Source organism: Lissotriton vulgaris, chromosome 10 (genome assembly GCF_964263255.1).
Source record: "Lissotriton vulgaris chromosome 10, aLisVul1.2, whole genome shotgun sequence".
In the NCBI taxonomy this organism is placed as follows: Eukaryota; Metazoa; Chordata; class Amphibia; order Caudata; family Salamandridae; genus Lissotriton; species Lissotriton vulgaris.
Genome location: NC_141698.1, coordinates 365,635,038 through 365,655,718, shown reverse-complemented (window position 1 = coordinate 365,655,718; position 20,681 = coordinate 365,635,038). Strand labels below are relative to the sequence as shown.

At 43.1% G+C, this 20,681-nt stretch overlaps 1 protein-coding gene across 6 annotated transcripts in view; it reads right to left on the bottom strand.

Moving 5' to 3' along the window:
- Nucleotides 1–20,681, bottom strand: part of ASB8 (ankyrin repeat and SOCS box containing 8) — a 464,621-nt gene that overhangs the window by 69,358 nt on the left and 374,582 nt on the right. The window lies entirely within an intron of this gene.

The window sequence follows — 20,681 nt, the reverse complement described above, 5'->3', positions numbered from 1 at the left end:
CAATCTTTTTGTAGTCTGCAATAGGCCTTAGGTGTATTTATATTTCCAGAATCAGTGAGGAGGACACTGCTGCACCGTGTTCAATATACAAACACTGCCACAAATCTTAGCCATTGAATTCGTATGATTTGGCTTCTCAAGAGCTAAATATCTGAGACAGGAATACCTATATTGTGTTGTTATTCCAAAGTAAAACATTTGAGTGGTATGAACATGCCAGCTAGAGAAAAAGAAAGAAGGAAAAATAAGAGAGAAAAAATAACACAAGGGCACAGCAAAGAGTATTCCTTTATGAAAGGGACTTGGATAGCTGAAAGCAACACACATGTGTTAAGAGCAATAAAGAATATGTCACCAGTTCGCCTCGAATCAGCATGAGGGTCAGCTACCACCACAATGCAAATTCAAAAGCCAAGCTGGAGATACTACCACCCAACTATTAAAAGTGGCAATAGTCACCCAAACCACATGCACTTTACTCCGAGACAGATTGTGCCTGGCTTATCAACAATCTGCATGGTAGATGGTGATAAATGAAAGACCCTTTACCAAATATCACGTCACCAATAAGAGATGAAAGCGAAGAGTTTTGTGGTGAATCACTTGCCACAAGTGGCATAAGGTAACACATGCTTCTTCAACATTACTACCATTTTGCAGTAATGTCCTTGGTCTCTGGCTGTTGCTTTATGATTATGGTCTGGCTTGACAGCATGGCTGTCGCCAGGCAAATTTGTGAGGATCACCAAAAGAGAAGCTTTGCTCAGCCCACGTGCTAGGAGCCAACAGTACACGTTTTGATTGGGTAGATGTGCTGTGCTCCAACAAAAAAGTGTTTGCTCGCCACACAGCTGTGCTCGCTTTCCTTATCTAGCTGCCTGACCTGTCACCAGGATACTGCAATGCTAAAGTGTCTTGAATAACTAAATCACTTATGTTGTTTTTCTCTGGCAGCAGCACAGATGGGACGAGAAGAGTTATTAACCTACATGGATTTTTATGAATAGCTTGACAGTGTAACTGTCATCTGACCTTTCACCTACACCAATATTATTGTACAGTTCTTTGCTTCCACACAACTATATATTAATTCCCATGCTATTTACTTGCAATTTTCATTCCCATACAACATTCTTGTAAAGCCAGGACTATGGTCATTGAAATTAACAGTTCTTTCATTTTTGGGGGATCACTTGCATGTACTGCAACAGGCTAGTAAGGACTAGAAACCATTCAACTTCCATGCAACATACTACGTGCTAAATTTTAGTCTGTATGTTTTATGTCAAGGGAAAGGATCTTATTGCATTCCTCCCTACTTTGTCCAAAAGACTGAGGGTTGGAGGGCCTCTAAAACAAAAGGATAGACTTCTTCCAATAGCTCTAGCAGCTTCAGCAACAGCCCATAGCCTCTTCGTCAAATCAAAGGGCAATTAATATTCCAACAATGCTAATATTGGAGTGTGGAAAGTTGAAGAAACTAATGCTTAAGAAACCATAGCACAAAGTGGTCCAGGCAGACACTACCAAACTGATAAAAATAAACGTATGTAACTAGCGGTGAAATAATTGAATCAACGTCGGTTGTTGAATCACCGTGTTTCAGTCTTTCCTCCTCTTACTTGACTTTCACCATTTCTTTCACCATGCAGATGTTGGACAGATTTGTTTTAAGAGCCTGACAATAGGAAAAGAAGAAAGAAAATTGTCTACTTTGAACCCAGAATGAACGATTGCGAAAAAACTGAAATGAAGGACAAACTCAACACATAAAAACAAACTATCTCAAAAGTGAATTTGTTAAGTGTTATGTGCCTCTCTCGACGAGGGAAAAAGGGGGGGGGGGGGGGTGGAGGGCCGAATCCTGCAGTGCCGAACAACGCCTGAATCACATCTTACAAGGAACATGGATCAATGCAGAGGGCTGCTGATGAGATTTAATGTGTGAATACGCTGTAGTTTGAACCAACATAATATTAAAGGTTAGGAACTGGAATGTCAGAATGCCCAATATGTTTGAATATCAGTTCAAACTGATACAGAAGAAATCAAAAATGTTTACTAAAATAGATTTGGCAAGTGTTTCATTTCCAACAAATGAAGAAATAACGCATCATCTAATTTTCCAAATTAATCTCACAGCATTAATATAAACCCCATATCTTTATGGGAGCTGGAGTGGAAAAATACTACAGAGAGATGTACGGTCAGTGGTCACCATTCAATGTATGTGTATTGGTAAGAAAATACTTTCTACAGTCACTCATCTTGCCTAACCACTGCTTTCCTAGCCCTGAGTTATGACACCAGGAATAGAAGATGGCACTTATAGTGTCAGTGCTCTAGCTCTTTAAGGGGTGCGCGTGACGCAGCATGCCCGAGCTAGAGGGCGAAGCAGTGCGCATGCGCGAACGGCGGTCCGAGCATGAGAGCGGCTCGGAGCGCGGCACAGATAAGACGCCCGGCGCTCTTCCTGTCTAGAATATATGTATTATTAATAAACGACTCTTGCCCTCCACCACTGAGTCTAGTGTCCTCATTTAGGCATAACTAGCAACTCCACAGTGGCGACGAGGAGTGGGATCTCCCACACACAGCATCTGGTTAAAAAAAAAAAAAAAAAGTAACTGGCAGGAGTGGAGGAGAAGGAGAAGCCAGGACAGCACCACGAGGCACTGACCAGCAAACACGAAAGAGAGAAAGTGGAACCTGACGGCAGGACACACAGGAAGGGCGCGGCAGAGGCACAAAAGTCAAGGCAACGTGCACCACATGTCCAGGAGCCAGGCAGCACAGCACCCTGCGCAGAAGCACGGTAGGAGAGTGGCTGTGCCCCCACTAGGGCCCTGGCGGAAAGGGGAGACCGAGGTGAAGGGGGAGGAGGAGAACCCCGACCCAACATGTCACAAGAGGGGAACGCCAGCGCGCCAGGCAGCCCCAGGAACCAGGGAGGTGAACCGGAAGGAAAGGCCAGAATGAGCAACCAAGCTTCCTCACTCACATCGCCGATTCCGTTTCTACCCAAACCAGGTGAACCCCAGATGAAATGGGAGGACTGGAGGGAGTACTTCAAGAACTACCTTGAAGCCTTGGAAGATGAAACCGGAGAAGAATTCTCCAGCGCGAGAAGGAAACGAAAACTCCTACATAAACTGGGCCCCGAGGGGATAAGAGTATTCACAAACATAGTGCCTGCACCTCAGCAAGCGGCCGACGTGGAGGTCTTTAAGCATGCTCTAGAAGACCTAGACACTCACTATCGTTATGTGGTCTGTGTCTGCATTGATCGGTTCAACTTTCAACAAAGGAAGCAAGGAGAGGGAGAGTCAATTGACGACTACGTCGCGGCTTTAAGGAAACTGGCGATCACGTGCAAGTACGGGACGCTCCAAGATGACTTTATTAAAGATTAAATCGTAATGCACACCACCAATAAGACAGTACAGGATAAGTTGTGGGCTCATGGAGAAGCGACGCTTAAGGAAGTAATTGCGATGGTGAAGAAAGCCGAGCTTTCGAAGCAGTGTGCTGAAGCAGCAAAGAGAGAAAACGTGCAAAAGATCATGGTCAACAAGGTGGATGACGCTGAGCCCTCAGGAAGACACAAGATGGCGCCTGGAGACAGAAGAGGTACTAACAAATGGGCGGGAAAACCAGGACAGTCCGGGAAGCAGTTCACGTACAGCAAGTCCACGTGCTACAGATGCGGAAGTGCAAACCACGCAGCCCAGGACAAACGCTGCCCGGATGCATGCTCTGCCAAATGCATGTTCTGCAGGCTGATAGGACACTACGAGAAAGTAGGTCGAAGAAAAGGGAAGAAATCAGTAGTGAAATACATAGCACAATCGCAACTAGAAGAAGAAGCAGGCGAAGAATCGGAGGAAGAAGACCTAGTGTTATGTATTGCAGAGCAAGTGTTCGGCATAAACAGCAAATGCTCTGATAAACCGCGTGCAGACATGCTGATATGGGGAGTGAAGATCAGAATTGCGATTGATTCAGGATCCCCGTACACCATAGTTCAAAGGTCGGTATGGGAGGAAGAGTTCAAATCCAGCCTGGGCCCCAAATTGGAACCACCAGACATACGGCCAGTATGGTACACGAGCAACCCGATCCCCATGGTAGGTTACCGAAGCCTGAAATTCGAATTCAGAGGGAGAACAGCAACATGCAAACTATACGTGGCAGAGAAAGGCCCATCTGTTCTAGGATGGAGGGATCAAGGAGACCTCAGAATTAAGCTGGACCCAGGTGGCATGGAGCAAGTACTACTGACAGATAGTGAAAATTATCCGGACCTGGAGAGAGTAAGAAGAGACTTCCCCAAAGTGTTTGGAGGGAAGGTTGGAAAGCTTGAGAAATTCATGCACAAGATCCTACTCAAAGAGAACTCCCGGCCACTGTCCCATAAGGTCCAAAATGTGCCCAGAGCAGTAAGGGAGGCAGTACAGCGAGAACTGCGCAGGCTGGAAGAACAGGGAATAATTGAGCCCATAGACAGCTCCGAGTGATTGGCCCACTTAGTGGTTGCCAGGAAACCCAATGGCAAAGTACGTTTGTGCGTGGACCTGCGCGAGTTGAACAAGTGCCTGATAGAGAAATTTCCGCGCCCAGGATCGAAGAAATGCTGGCCAAAACGAGAGGAGTGAAGTGGTTCTCCACCGTGGGCCTCACGTCCGCCTATCACCAAATTGACTTGTACCCATCTAGCAGGAAATTCGCGTCCTTCATAACGCCCTACGGATGCTATCAGTTTTGCAGGATGCCATTCGGGTTGGCGTCCGCCGCAGCGGTGTTTCAAAAGCTCATGCACCGCCAGTTCCAGGACGTCGAAGACATCAAGTACTTCCAGGACGACATCTTGGTTATGGGGATGGACCGTGAGGACCATGACAGCAAGTTAAACAAGGTACTGAGCGTGCTACATGAGAAAGGTCTGACGGCAGAATGGGAGAAATGCAGGTAGGCATGACGTCCGTCACCTACCTGGGACAAAAGATATGTGGACAGGGGATCACCCCTAAAAGAGGAAATGTGAAAGCAATCTGCGATGCCAGAGCTCCGGTCAACAAGGACAAAGTGCGGTAATTCCTGGGAATGGCCGAGTACTACAGTAAGTTCGTCCATCACTTTACCACGAAAACCCACAAATTGAGACAGTTAATAAGAGACAAAACAGCGTTCCAGTGGGATGATGAAGCACAGAGAGAGTTTGAAGAATTGAAGAGAAATATCAGCCACGCGGTGCCTCTACATGGACACGATCCCTCGGGGAAAACAATTCTTACCACCGATGCCAGCAAAAAGGGTTTAGGAGCGGTCCTTGCACAGGAAAGAGAAGACAACACAGTAGAAACCCTCAGCTTTGTCTCCAGAGCGTGTCCCCCACGGAACAGAAGTTCAGTGTAATTAAGAAGGAAATGCTGGCAGCCACATGGGCCATGGGGAAGTTCCGGCACTTCCTGTGGGGCACAAGGTTTCGTTTACAGACTGACCACAAACCCTTAGTCAAGGTGCTCACCTCGAGTGGACATGCCACGGCCACCCCACGTATTGCCAAAATGACCCTTAAACTGCTTGAGTACACGTATGATGTAGTGTACATACCGGGGACGCGCAACAAAGTGGCAGACTAAATTAGTAGGGCCTCAGCCATGGAAGAAGCGCCAAACCCAATGGCAGAGAATGAGGAGATGGTAGCTGTGATGGAGGACACGGAAAGGGCTATCAGCATACAAGAGTGGGCACAAGCATACGAGGAGGACGAGGAATAGCTCATCAAAGGTTGGCCGGAAAAGAAAAAGCTAAAAGAGGTGCTCAGAAAGTATTATGAAGTGCGAGAGGAATTATCTATGAGCGACTCTGGGACCTTTTTGTATCGCTGTGACAAAGTAGTGCCCCCGGAGAATTTGGTTTCAACCCTGCTGTGCCAACTACACGAAGGCCACCTTGGTATAGTAAAAACCAAATTGAGGGTGAAACAAATGTACTGGTAGCCGGGAATGGACATTCAAGTGGAGAGGCACGTGAGAGACTGCGCCCAGTACCAAGGAGCAGACAAGGTACTTAAACCGTTTAGGCCAGCGTTAGGGAGATTCGACCAGCCCCGGAACCCCTGGGAAGAGGTTGCAGTTGACATTTTAGGGCCGGTATTGGACAACCAAGGAACAGCTAAATATCTGTGCGTTTTATACTCTAAGTAGCCAGAGGTTCAAGTGCAAGAGGAAATGGACTCGGACGTGGTGATCAAGTTCCTCACTTCGGTGTTCCTAAGAGAAGGAATCCCAAGGACAATTCTGACCGACAAAAGACCGCAAATTACATCGGAAAAATGGTACCGATACACAGAAAGGAATGGAATCAAACCTAAGCACACCTCGGTATACCACCCTGCTAGCAACGGACAGGTGGAGAGATTTAACCGGGTCCTCATGGGGTCCATACAAGCTGCCAATTATGCAGGGCAAGTACTGGGAAACAGAAATCCAAAGAATGATGTGGGCGAACAGGATCACCCCCACCTCAACAGGGTATAGCCCCTTCCAAATCTCAAGAGGCAGGCACCCTTTCACGAAAGACAATGTAGTTTGGAGAGAAAAAACCACCATGGTCACTAGCTGTAGTCCAGCACAATCTGGAGAAAGCCCAGAGTGTACACACCGAACATTACAACAAGAGAAGAAATGTAAAAGTCAGCTCTGGAGAGAGGGGAGTGGGTGAGAGTCAAGCAAGCGGTACTGAGAAGGAAGGGAGAGAGCAAGTACAGCCCACCCCTGCAAGTGGAAGAGGTGTATGATAGAGCTGCGCTACTCAGTGACGGAAAGGTGTGGTCCCAAGATCGCATGGCGAAAATCAATAAAATTGTGCAGTGGCCGGTGCAAGAAGGAAGTGATCCGCAAGATCAGAGAAGAGAAGTAGAAGGAAGGACATCAGATGGCGAAGAACAAGGAGGAGAAGGCGCGCACATGGAGAAGGAAGATCGGGAAAGGCCGAGTGTGGAGGGAACACCAGCCGGTATAGAACAGAACGCCCAGGAGAAGCGAGCTGGGTCAGCGGGGAGCAGAAGTGGTGAGTCCCGCAACGGAAGGTGTCCGCGAAGCCTCAACACCGGTAAGGCGTACATGTGCTGGAAGAGTGGTAGTCAGGCCTGCACATCTCAAAGACTTTGAATGAGAGGACTATCGAACTTTGAACTGTATTAAAATGTTGTGTAAAAGGAGGAGATATGTGGTGTCAGCGCTCTAGCTCTTTAAGGGGTGCACGTGTCGCAGCACGCCCGAGCTAGAACGCGAAGCAGTGTGCATGCGCGAACGGCGGTTCGCGCATGAGAGCGGCTCGGAGCGCGGCACAGATAAGACGCCCGGCGCTCTTCCAGTCTAGAATATATGTATTATTAATAAACAACTCTTGCCCTCCACCACTGAGTCTAGTGTCCTCATTTAGGCATAACTAGCAACTCCACACCACTCTCGCTTTATAAGGAAGTCATTTTGCCGCACTCGGAGGACGAAACAAAATAGCAGGGCAAAGTTAGGTATTGCAGAGATCACTCTCCCTCACACTGGTAACAAGCTTTGGATGTACAAGCTCCCTAAGGATTGATGTATAGTTATCAAGGACCCCCTGATTACATAACGTTGGTGATTCCTAGGTCAGGGATAGATAAACAATTGACAAAAAACAACCTAGGTAATCATAACTGGAATTTCATATTCCTAAGGGAGTGTTTCAAAAACAACAGAGCTACCACAGAATTCTGAATCCAATATTTATTAACATATATTTAAAATGAGTATACATAAATATACATAAAAGAAATTTGTAACTAAAATCAATTAATCGCTATACATAAAAAACTAAATACAATACACATTACGCAATAGATCATAAAAATAATTCATATAAAAAGTGGCACAATAATTCTCGACGTGCGTTTCGGCGACCAGCGCCTTCTTCTGGAGGAGCCACGTGTTTTCTATAAATGAATTTAATAAAAAAAGATATACAGAATTAACATAATTACATGCATAAAAAACTCATTTAAACAGTACACAAACATTTATCAAGAGAAACTAGTTCTGTTTAAAAAGACTTATACAACAACAGGTAGCTTCATATAAATCCCTGGTTTTCAAAAGCAATAGTTTGCTATGTAACGTTTTGCTTCAATTCCTTGTGCATCATCGAATAGAGACAATAGTATAGATGGAGAGTTGTAATTTAAGGGGCTTTTATGCAAGGAGGTTGGGACAGTTCCAATATGGAATAAATTAAGCTTTGTCTTATCTGTTGGAACTCACAAGTCAGGATAGTCGGGGAAAGGGAAAAAAAGGGAAAAGAAATAAAATAGGGAGGGCGGTGGGGGAGGAGGCGGTGACCAGTATTTATTAAAAGTTTTCCTAAACTAGTACATAAAAATACAGGACAAAATTCATTATCTGAATACTTACACACAAAGACGATATGTTTAAAATAGGAACATGAATGGCTCAAAGTATTCTTTTCTTCTTAATTTTTCCCTCTTTTGAAAGTATCCAAATAGTGGGCGGCTTATCAGGTCTGTAGAAGATATTTGATGGTTAGGTTTTTCAAATTATTGATAGATCGTTATTACTTTCTAATAACTTTTAGCCCTTCATATCTACTCTATATACAGAGGGACTCCTACTTTTATTTACGGATAAGGGACATAACAGGGATATGACTGGACAACCTTATTTATATCCTAGAGTCTTATGGCTTGACGTGATAAATATGCTATACGGAAGTTAACCCTAATTTAACTGGCGATCTCTCACTATACATGCATCCTGAAGTGATTATTTGGAGACAAGAGAGGTGTAATAATCCAGTTATCGGGACATAGCGTCCGATTATTGTATCATGTTACCATATAGATATGCGGTTCCTGTTTGAGAGAGAACTGGATCTACACACTTTACACGAAAAGGAGAGAGAGTTATCGTATTATTCTTTTCCTAAATTGTAGACTCACATTCTTTTTTCCCCAAAAAATATATTGCCATAAGAATTCGTACCGGTTACAAAAAATAAAACTGACTTGGCTTTCAAACCGTCTGTATTATCGGTAGATTAATAGTCAGCTGGATGGAGATAAAGAATAAAGTACAGTGTTATCCATCTGGACGCATCCCACGAAGGTTCGGATGATTAAACAAAAAAAATATCGGCCTACCTATGTCGGTGTAAATGCACCCTTCGTGCTGGTAGACATAGGGGGTTTAAACATCCAATTATTCAAATGTGGCATCCGATTTTTTAAACACGTTGCCATACGAGTCTGTGATTTCTCTTAGAGATAGAATTAGGTCTATAAGAATGAAGAGTATAGGGAAAGTATAAGATAATAATATTTCCCCAAATTATAGACTCGCATTTTAAAAAAAAATTAAAACAAATTGCCTTAAAGAATCATACCTGTTACAAAGAGTGAAGCGGACTTAGCCCTCTCCCCATCCGTATTACCTTAGTACTGATAATTAGCTAGAGGGAGAAAAAAATGAGTGTAAGTTAGTGCTCGTGTGGACACCTCTCAAGGTGGTTAAAACGTTTCGAAGGAATCAGAATATCAGCGTACATTAGTAAATATAAATGCGCCCTTCGTGCCGAGAAAGATCCTCTTGATATGGGGAAATTTCTTTCTTTTTAGATTCCTAATAAATAATATTAAGGATGTACAATGTTAATTCTTGTCAGTATTTGAAATTAGTTAACAGCTTGATCTCAATTCGATAGCTGGGTCGGTTGGTGGCTAAGAAACGGCATATTGCTCCTACCTCTTAGCGATATAGTAGAGAACCCAAGCGGTCCGATGGCGAGAGGCAGGGTTTCTGATGTTGTATCCGATAAACGAAATGCTTCAAAAGCTAAGGGGGTCACGTTTTTATAAGACAGCTTATAAAAGATATCTCTTTCAGCTGTGTATATAAGACCATCAAAGATGCGACTGAGTTTGGCCATAATAGCTAAAGATAAAGAACGGGCTATTCTGTCTTATTTTCAAAACCTACTCAATGTCGTCATCTAAGAGGCGACGGGGTTCCACATGGGGAACTAAAAATAGAAGACGGGCTTATTCCAAACTTCATTGAAGTATACGGTTATGAAGTCACTACGTCGGATTATCGCGACTAAAAACAAAAAGCGGACTATTGAGTCTCGTGTAAGAACACTGCAGGAAAGGACTCTCCTATTGCACGAAAGTGTCAGATAGCGAAGCGGAGGAACAGATATTCGACTCTCGTGTCATGACTACCATTATTATATATCATGAATAAACGGGGTCATATTATTCAACTTTGTGTATTTAGGAGTAAAAATATGAAGATCAAAGAAATATATATAGAGAAAAGGACTATTTTGTTGTATTTACGTAAACTGTAAAAGGAAAGAAGTATCTCTTTACCATTATATCTACTCTATTAGTATTCATAGGTATGTATATCATTAGGGTCACAAATGAACATATATACATTATATATATATATTATTTTTTTATAAGGCATCAAAGATTTTAATAAAATGCCCTTAATGTACACAGATATAGCATCTTGTTGAAATCCGAATATACAATCTAATATCACCTAAAATGCCTAAGATCCTAAAATGAGATACTTGTCCTAATTTAGCAGATCGCATTCTCCCAGGGGATTTCATTATCGAGGCCGTTCCGAAAAGAGTCAAAGACAAAAATCCAGAAAACCTCTCTTTTCTTTCTTATTATCGCTCCACCTTTGGAGTCTGGTATTTGAATTTTCTCTAATATCCGCCATCTCATATCTTTTGGGCAATGATTTTTTTCTATAAAGTGTTTTACCATGGGGGCAATGATCTTTTTTGTTTTGATGGCAGAACGGTGTTCAGTAAGACGAGTTTGAATCATTCTAGGAGGTCTCTCCTACATATCCTAGGAGGCAGGGACACTGTATAAAGTAGATCACATTCGAGGACCTACAGTTCCACATCTCTTTCGCTCTAGTTGTGTGCCCATTATAGGAAAATTCCTCACCAGTTAGAATGCTTCTACATGAGGAGCATGAAGAACAAGGAAATGTTCCTTTAATCGGATTGTGGGTTAGAATTGATCTCTGCATTAAATTCTGTTCAATTTTTGATGTCTTGAATCGAGAATGTACAATGTGTTCCTTAATATTTTTATTTCGCTTGTGAGCAAAAAGTGGTTTAACCAATTTCTGCTCCACTGAGCAATTACTTTTGAGGATATGCCAATTAGAGTTAATAATTCGCTTTACTTTGGCATTTACCGTCGAATGCTTAGTGATACAAACAATCTCAACAGACAGTCTCGGTCATAGTAATGGGCTCTTTTGTATGAATGCCTCACCAGCCGGTGAGAGTAGCCCCTTTCAATAAATTTGGACCTCATAACTAGTGCTTGCTTATCAAAATCCGCTTGATCTGTACAGTTACGTCTAACACGCAGAAATTGTGAGAATGGAATACTATCTTTTTGTGTCCTCGGATGGAAACTACTGTAGTGTAGGAGGGTATTTCTGGAAGTCGGTTTTACATGAAGGTCAACCTTTAGTTCCCCTTGGTTGCTCATTATGACAATGTCAAGGAATTCCACTTTTTCAGCACTAATTTGAGTGGTAAAACGTAAATTGGGGTCCGCTGCATTTATCCAAACAATGAATTCCTCTAGAGTTTCCCTCCCATCAGTCCAGACAAAAAAATATATCATCGATATATCTGGACCAATGTGAACTGTTCAAATGAGTTTATGCATGTAATTATGTTAATTCTGTATATCTTTTTTATTAAATTCATTTATAGAAAACACGTGGCTCCTCCAGAAGAAGGCGCTGGTCGCCGAAACGCGCGTCGAAAATTATTGTGCCACTTTTTATATGAATTATTTTTATGATCTATTGCGTAAAGTGTATTGTATTTCGTTTTTTATGTATAGCGATTAATTGATTTAGTTACAAATTTCTTTTATGTATATTTATGTATACTCATTTAAAAATATATGTGTTAATAAATATTGGATTCAGAATTCCTTGGTAGCTCTCTTGTTTTTGAAACACTCCCTTAGGAATATGAAGTTCCAGTTATGATTGCCTAGGTTGTTTTTTGTCAATTGTTCAAGCTCCGTAAGGACACAGACACAAGAGTTACTTGGCAGATTTTCACGTTGGCATTAAAAAGCAACACCTTGGGATCTTGGAATCTGTGTGAAGCTTTAAATATCAAACAGTCGGCCATAAAGGGGCACTGAACAGGCGTCTGCAAAAGTGGATTTCACCTAGAAATCAAGCAGTGGTGCACACATTTCGGGCATGTTATTTGCAACATAGCACAACCTGGCAACAACCAGTCCTCGTCACCTCTTCTTGGTGCTGGTTCAGTGATCCACAGGTTCCGGATAAAACTCTCTCCTTTTATGGATCAGCTAAGAAAGGTCTTCAGTCCTAGAGGTTATCTGGTTTCAGAGAAAAGTAGGCATCAGATCTCGTAGGCCGAATTAAATGGCTGCCCCTTGGCCTAGCCCTTGTATTTACATTAAGTTACTATTTAAAACCGGGCAAAGTTTCGGTTATGCTGGAGTAATCTCGCGCATTTTGCATTAAACTTGCTGCTTAAAATTACGCTATCCTGCCATAATTAGGCCACGTTTGCTGCAACATTTTTGCATGGGAACAACAACAATAAACGCAGAGTGCAAGCGGCTGCTGTTCCCATTAATTGTGCTTTTTGTCCTTTTTTAAGAAACAAAATCCATCCTGGCATCCACAATAGGGGCAATGATGCATTTGATGCTAAAATATAGGGCTAAGTGCCAATTTTGTATTTTTATGAAACGTTTCCTGAATTTCAAGTAATTAGACAAAAACAAATTGAGGTAATTAACTTTACACACCCCATATTACTAATCCCCCATGTTAGATAATATATTTAGACACCCAGTTCTTTTGTGATTTTTTTTAAGTAGGTCTCTATAAGTGCCTCGTGTTTTAACTTCTAATGGGATAGTTCAACCCATGCTAAAGCAATTACAACAACACTACATCCAAAAGCAGAACTTAAAAAATAAGATACTTCTCCAGTAATCTTGTCCTGAAGAAAGCACTCGTACAGTGAACCCTCACTAGTCTGGACTGCTTTGTTGTTTGCTAAACCTTACCAGTTTTTAAGAGCTGTGAAACCACTTTAGGTTTCAGTTAGCTGGGGCTGTTCAGCATAATCATGGCTTAGAAATAGGAACAGCTGTAATTTGCAGATCAGTTTCGTACAGAAGATTTTGAAAGGCTTCCTTACCTATTTTAGTGAGCTCTCTTAGAATATTCCTGGGGGCAATACATACCAGTTATGTGAGCTGTGCTGGCACAGGTGTTCAAAAGGCTTGTCTCCCAAATTGGGACAACTGAACCTATTCTGCCAAAGATGTCGGACAATAATGCCCTTGTTTCAGAAGACAGTAGTAAGATGCAGTCTACGTTAGTCAGCACCAGGTTGCATTTTCTGCTATCGGCATGACGCAGCGGTGGGGTCTTCCTCATTCAGCAACAGCACATTTTTAAATCATGCTGCATGCCTTTAAGCGCTTCTAAAACCTATTTCCTACCCCGGGCTAGCAGGAAAAAGTTAAGGTGAGATTGAAGGGGCCAAAATGGACGGGAGATTCCAATACCCTTTGAGTTATGCGCCTATAACAAGTCACTAGCAGGTCATAGCAATCCGTAAAGAGAAAGGAGCATAGAAATGTGATGGCCTTTTGGCCAGAGGTAGGCAGGCATAGCTGTCTATGCAAATGTGTACCCAACACAGCAAACATCTTTGAAGAATCTGTGCCATTGTGCAATAAACTTGTAAAACAGGGACGGTCTCACAGAGCTACAAAACAGTTTCCCGGAGACCATCAATCTAACTGGGTACTTACAATATAGAGCAAATCTTACTTCCTATGTATGCAAGTTACTAAGGCAATGCATTGACAATCACAATAGTTTATGTGCTTTACTTATTCAGAGGCTTCAGTGTGCTCATACTCAACAGTCAGAATGGCTGAAGAGTCAAACCAATCAGATTATTGCCAATCAAAACTAGACAGGTAATCTTTTTTAAAGGGTTACAATTATTAAGTAAATGCTTCACTGAACATATTTGGCTTCCTATATAGTAACGAAAGGAGAAAGTTCTCCACTAAAAATCCGCATATCAGCTAGATTTGCAAAGGCAAAAGCAGATAAAAAGAGCATTAGAGTATCTTTTATGAGGCACCCTCCTCTGAAGAATGAAGATGGAAGAAAACCAGAAGCTCCTCTTACATATTTAGAACAAACTGGTAACCAAGTCACAACAACATGGGCGCTCTGCAATAAGTATGGGGAAAGGAATATAACCCAAGTATCTAGAATGAGGCTCCCAAGAAAACAGGGTCGGTTACCAAACAACCCTAATGGAGGAGCAAATAAGATCAACAGAATAATCAGAGCACTCCAATGGTAGGAAAGATAGAAATGCCCATCCAAAAATATCGAATAAAAGTCCACTTTAATTTATGTTCGGGCCAAAAGGAGGTGGAATTCAAACGTTTCTCAGACAAGAACGTTGATTTTCATATAACCAATTAAGAATCCAAATACAGATGGTATAAAAGAAAATTCAGCAGTATAAGAGAACAACTCAGCCAACACGTGTTTCGTCAACAGGTGAGCAATACCTCAACTTCATCAGGGCTGAAAAATAAAAATTAACAAAAATCAGACCAAAATGAAATAAAGAGTTCGAGTTGTGTTAGGTTAAACCCACCACAGGTGTTTGGTATAAAATAATAGGCCACAAAAAGGATGACAAATTTAAGAAAAAGAGGGGAAAAAGTAAGAAAGAAAAATGCACAAAATATTTAGGAGTGCTGATATAGCAATGATACAGAGAAGCTAAAAAACAGTAGCGTATGTTGTTTTACAATAAATACGTGTACAAAAAAAGTAACCGATTTCCATAAATAATTGTAATTCTGCATGCAGCTTCACATGCAAACTGAAAATAGTAGCACAATATAAAAGGTACAGGAGCCATCTCCAAAGGGGTAGACAATTCAGCTATGTGCTCACATGAGAAAAAGAAAAGGAAAACCAAGGACAGGACTGCAAATCCCAGCATGCAGGGTTATTCAAAACCTCCGGTTCACAAACTCTATATAACCGAACAGCAGAAAATAAACTGATAAGCAAGGAATATCCGTTCAGAAACAAGAATAGGTATCAGGATAACCATGTCAGTAACGCCATAATTATACACCACAAGATGAGTGCACTGCCTAAAAAAGAAGGGGGAAGGAAGGGAAAGAAATATCTTTCGAGTCGTTCATTAACACCCCAAATATAAAACTAAATCCAAATATTAATGTATCAATAATGAACACAGAATTGATCAGAGGCAAAATTCCATTAATGCATACAAACAGATGATTATACCCTTATCGTGTAAGTAAGAGTAGTAAGAGAAAGAATACTGCATTTCATAAAAAGCAAGCTGGGGTAACGTAGAAATGTCAACACTCAAACATTGTCAACTAAGAGCTATTAAGCATCAGCATGTAAGCCCGTTATCTTAATGTTAAATAATCATACCATAAATCCAAAGGGATTTGGTCCGGCATTCTTAAGTAAGCATAGCTGGCATCTCACCAAAACGTCCATTCAAAACAAAACCGATATTGGCATCCCCAACATAATTAGTGGTACAATATGGTCAACTGAGAGTGGCACTTACAATATGCAGCAAAGAAAAACAGAGTACTCCCAACCCCTCACGTGTTGCGGCGTGGACCACGGGCGCCATCTCAAAGCGATATAAATATTGTGTAGATCCAAATCAGGCAAGCCAAAAAGGGCTCAAAGTGGCGGCCATCTTGAAACTATGTTAAGATAAGTAAATATCATAAGTTTTGACTATTCAACTAATTTCAGTGAGCGTATATAAATTGATGAAAGATGGCAAATAAAAAATTAAAAAATAAAAATCACAAAAGATACATTTTTCTGTAAACATAAATGTAACCAATACGTAGTAGGAAATAATACAGCAAGCAAAAGTAAAAACAAGTAAGCTAAAAGTAAGCTCGAAAACGGCGGCTTTCTTTGACTAGAAGCATCCAGTTCAGTATGTATACAAATGGCTATTAAAGCAGCACAAAGAGCCCCAATAGTGAAAATGTAACACATCGGGGGGTGGGGATGGAGAGGGGGGGTGGAAAGGGCCAAGAAATAACATTCTCACATAAATGTCTGCCAGCACAATTGTTGGCAATAAGATGGTCATGTGTACATGAATCCAGGAAAGTGGCAGCCATGTTAGGATTATCTAAATGCATAGAAAAAGGACAACTAAGTGCAGCCAGTAGGTAAGTAAGTGAGTGAGTGAGTTCATGGACACAGCGACGGCCATCTTGTCGCGATCCAGTACCATAATAAATGGTCAAGCAAGTGACAATATAGACACGGTAGTGGCCATCTTATCGCGATCCACTTTTCACAAGTAAATTCCCAGAGAAATATCAATTAGCCGAATCCATACTGGAAAATACCAACTGTATGGAAAAAAAGAACATAATATATAAAATACTGTACAATAGTACAAAAACTAGAGTATAACACACCAAACATCCAAAATATGGGTTCCAAAAGACACACAACATCAAAGTTAAAACAACTGAAAAAACTACTAACCGGACTGGACATCTATTTCGATGACATTCAGAGCTTTTACGCCTATAGTAAAATTTACGAAAGAGAATTAGGTCAAAATACAAGCTATAGTATCATAACCAAATGAAAGACCAGCATTGCAGATTTGAACAATCTCTGCAAAAACGGCCAGAGACCAGAAGAAAGAGGAAGAGGAAGAAAATAATGTAGAGGAATGAGTAGATAGGTCCAACCCAATTACAGTATTGACATGTCAAACACAAAAGAGAAAAGAAAATTGCTAGGTTGTACTTCTATACGAGCACAAGTTGTACTTAAAAAATACATTCTTCAATGTACATATAGTGATCAAGAATGATAGATCCAGAAAAACATCTCTAACAAATTCCTCACAAGTTGTGTGATCAGATAGGATTGCTACAAGAAATACAAAATTTCTAGAGTGCAACAGGTCAATCACCTAAAGTCAGTCCCATGCCTGCTGCATCAAGCACATCCTCCAAATATCGCTAGTCAACTGTGTGGAAGGCTTTTTCTAACTGAATCAGCAGGAGCGCTAAGTATGGGGTAAGTTGGTGGCAATGGACCAGAGCCAAGTGGAAGCAACTAAGATAGTGTTTCGTACTGCGGAGCGGCATGAAGCTGCACTGGTCCAAGTGGAAAAGTTAACTGAGAACTGGTCCAGGATCGTCACATAGATTTCGACTTCTGTGTTGATTAAGAAGATCGGACGGTAGTCCGAAAGGGGTTGTAATTTAGGGATGATGACCACAGTTCTACGTCTGTTTCGGGTGGGCAGGGGCTCCTTTCTCTGCTACCGCAGTATATAAGTCGTGGAGGTGGGGTATTAGTATGTCACGGTATGAAGCACAGTATTTGTGTGGGAATCCATCTGGGCCAGGTGTTTTCCCGGAAGTGACATGGGTGATGGCTTCTCCTATTTCCTCTCACCTGATAGGTAGGTCTAGGTGGGCCGCTTCTTGTTCTATTAGCCTGTGGAGTTGGGACGCCCGTAGTCTAGACAGCATAGGGGCTGAGGTTTGGGCTCGGTCAGCTGAGTAGGGCCCGGAGTAGTAGTCTGCGAAGGCTTGGGCGATGGAGGCAGGCGAACGACTGGTGACACCCTGTTGGTCTTGGATCTCTGGGACTAAATGGCTCGCCAGGGATTGTAATGCTAGTATATGGAGTATCTTTCCATTTTTGTCTCCCCAGCCCTATACGTGGGCTACTGAGGACCTCCACATTAATTTTGCAGATTTGAGTGATAGTAGTTTTATTTCGTCTCTCAAAATCACAAGTTGTAGATTCTCCGTCTCTCCCTCAGATTCGGGTAAGGCCTGCTCCAGGAAGTGGATCGCCTAAGCTTCTAGGAGGGTGAGGAGGCTTTCTTGTGCCAAGCGTTTGGTCTTAAGTTGTCCCTTGGTGAAGCCTTGAATTGTGGCTTTTCCAGCCACACACAGTGTGCCCGGGGAGGGGACTGTATTTTGGGTAGCGAGGAAGTATTGTTGGAGGTTCTTCCCGGATTGTCTTCTGAAATTTGTTGTCTTGAAGCAACCAGGCGTTCAGCCTCCAAATGGGGCGCAGTACTCCTGATGGGCATCCTATTCCGAGGAGAAGAGGAGAGTGGTCCGATATGCCCCAGGGGAGTATGATAATGTCTGTGACGAACAGGAAAACATGGCGGCAGCTAGCTAGGCTGCCGCGGTGCTCTGGAACGAGCTCCCACTAAGGCTTGCCCTGCCGCATTAATGTCCTAGTTTTTGAGGGATGAGTCGGGCGGAATTACAGCCGTAACAGAATTTGCCCCTTTTGGTCCCCTTTGGAGGAAAAACACTTACCTTTCTTCTGGAGCCGCGGTGGGATGCGGGGCAGCTTTCCTTCATCGGAGGTCTCCTGCCGGGCAGTCCGCTTTCTATGCCCATGCGGTTGTGTTGGGGACGGAGACCGACGGGTTCACTGCTTTCATGTTGTTTGTCCCGTGGACTCTGCTGCTCAGAATTTTGTACAGAAGCTGCCGTGCGATTTCACTACTGTTTTTTTCTCTACTGGAGGCTCCTGAATTCTCCACTGGATTCACACCGCAGGAGTCCCGGTTAAAGCCGCGGCTACGGCTCTGGTCTGCCGCCCTGGAGCTGAGGAGGCTCCGGAGCCTGGGGCAGCCTTTCCGTGGTTCATCATTTGCAGCAAATTCAAGTTGCGCTTCGGGCAAAGCGATTTCCAAAGAAGGTCAGAAACAACCTCAGTCACTAGTGTCTACAGCTGCAATGGTGGAGGGGCTAGAGGTTTTGGAAGGCGGTAAGGATATTGTTTGTGTTGACAATTCTCCCACTGTCTTATCAGCAGGGCTACTAAAGTCACCAGGGACGACAGCTGACCAAACTACATCTGAGCCTTTGTTACATACTCCCAACAAGGAGTACGGTAGGCGGGGGCGTAAAAAGAAAGTTGACTCGTTTGGGGGTAAGTCTGTTGAGTCTGTTGGCCAAAGCGCTAGCGATGCGGTTAGCGTTGCTAGTTAACACCATTATATCACCAGCTCAATCGAGCTTTGTCCCTCAGCGGTCGACATCACTAAACCTTCGCACGATTTTTTCGGTTCTACAAAGAATTGATCCAACCACCCCTGCTGCTGCGGTTTTTCTAGACACAGAAAAAGCTTTTGACACATTGGAATGGCCCTTTTTTCTGGATGTGATGCGCAGGATGGGCATGCCCGCGATGTTTGTCGCGACAGTAGTGCTGCTGTACACTGCTCCCGCAGCTCGCATTCGCCTAAACGGCACCATTTCCGACAAATTAACTCTCTCAAGAGGTACCCGCCAGGGATGCCCCTTGTCTCCCTTGCTCTTTATTTTGGCAATGGACCCCCTGGTGCGACACTTACAGGAACAACATCTCCACAGAGGACTGCAGTTTCGCACGGGCCCTCTCTTGGTTTCGCTCTATGCGGACGACATGGTCTTGTATGTCCGTACTCCTGAGACCAACCTGCAACCCCTGCTATCTGAGGTTGAACGCTTTGGCGCCTACCCAGGCCTTAGAGTTAATTGGCATAAGTCAATTGTTTCCCCTCACCCCTGCAACCGCGCAATGGCCCTGCTCCCTCCCATTGGAGTGGTGTGAAGAGTCTATCAAGTACCTGGGGATACATATACACCTTGACACCGTGTCCATTATCCGCATGAACTATGGACGCGCCCTCGACTTCCTGGAGGATAACACCGATAGATGGCTCCGTCTCCCTTTGTCCATGGCCGGGCGCATTGCCATTGTTAAGATGGTCGCTCTCCCCCGGTTTTTGTACCTTTTCAATAATATTCCGATTCCTCTTACCAAGGTTTTTTCACACAATTGCGCACGGCCTTGCTTAGATTGGTATGGGGGGAAAACGGTATCAACAACAATTGTACAGAGTTCCCCAGATTAAGTCAACTGAGTGACTAGACCTAACCTCTCTCTAGATGAGTGTGACAAAAAAAGTGAATGTGATAAACCCTTTGCGGAATTAAGGATACCTCACACAAGTCAACGGTTGAACGACTGTTGTCATCCCACCCGATGATCGTCCAGTGTCATCATTGGTTTCCTGCTCCTACGGCAGGCTGGCGGTGCAATGCCCGTCGGGCAGCACTGAGTGCTGCACTTTGGCGGAGTTCTTTTATTCCTTTGCCAGTGGGTGTATGAGTGTGAGGGGCCTAGAAAAAAGTGCAATAGTGAGCGTGAGTGAAGTTTAAAAAAAGTCAGTAGAGTCCATTAGACGAAGCTTTAATAGCATGGCTCACTGCTTTATTAAAAGGAAAAATGAGGGGTATTGAGGCGTGACAAATAAGGTAATCAAGCCTCATTCATCCCTCAGTTGAAGTGTGGTCGACATGTTTCATGCCTCTAAGGCAATTCATCAGGACCAAAGTGCTCATATAATTGCTACCGATACCTCAGTGATTGGAGGAATCGAGTATACGACCTGGATTGTGTCGT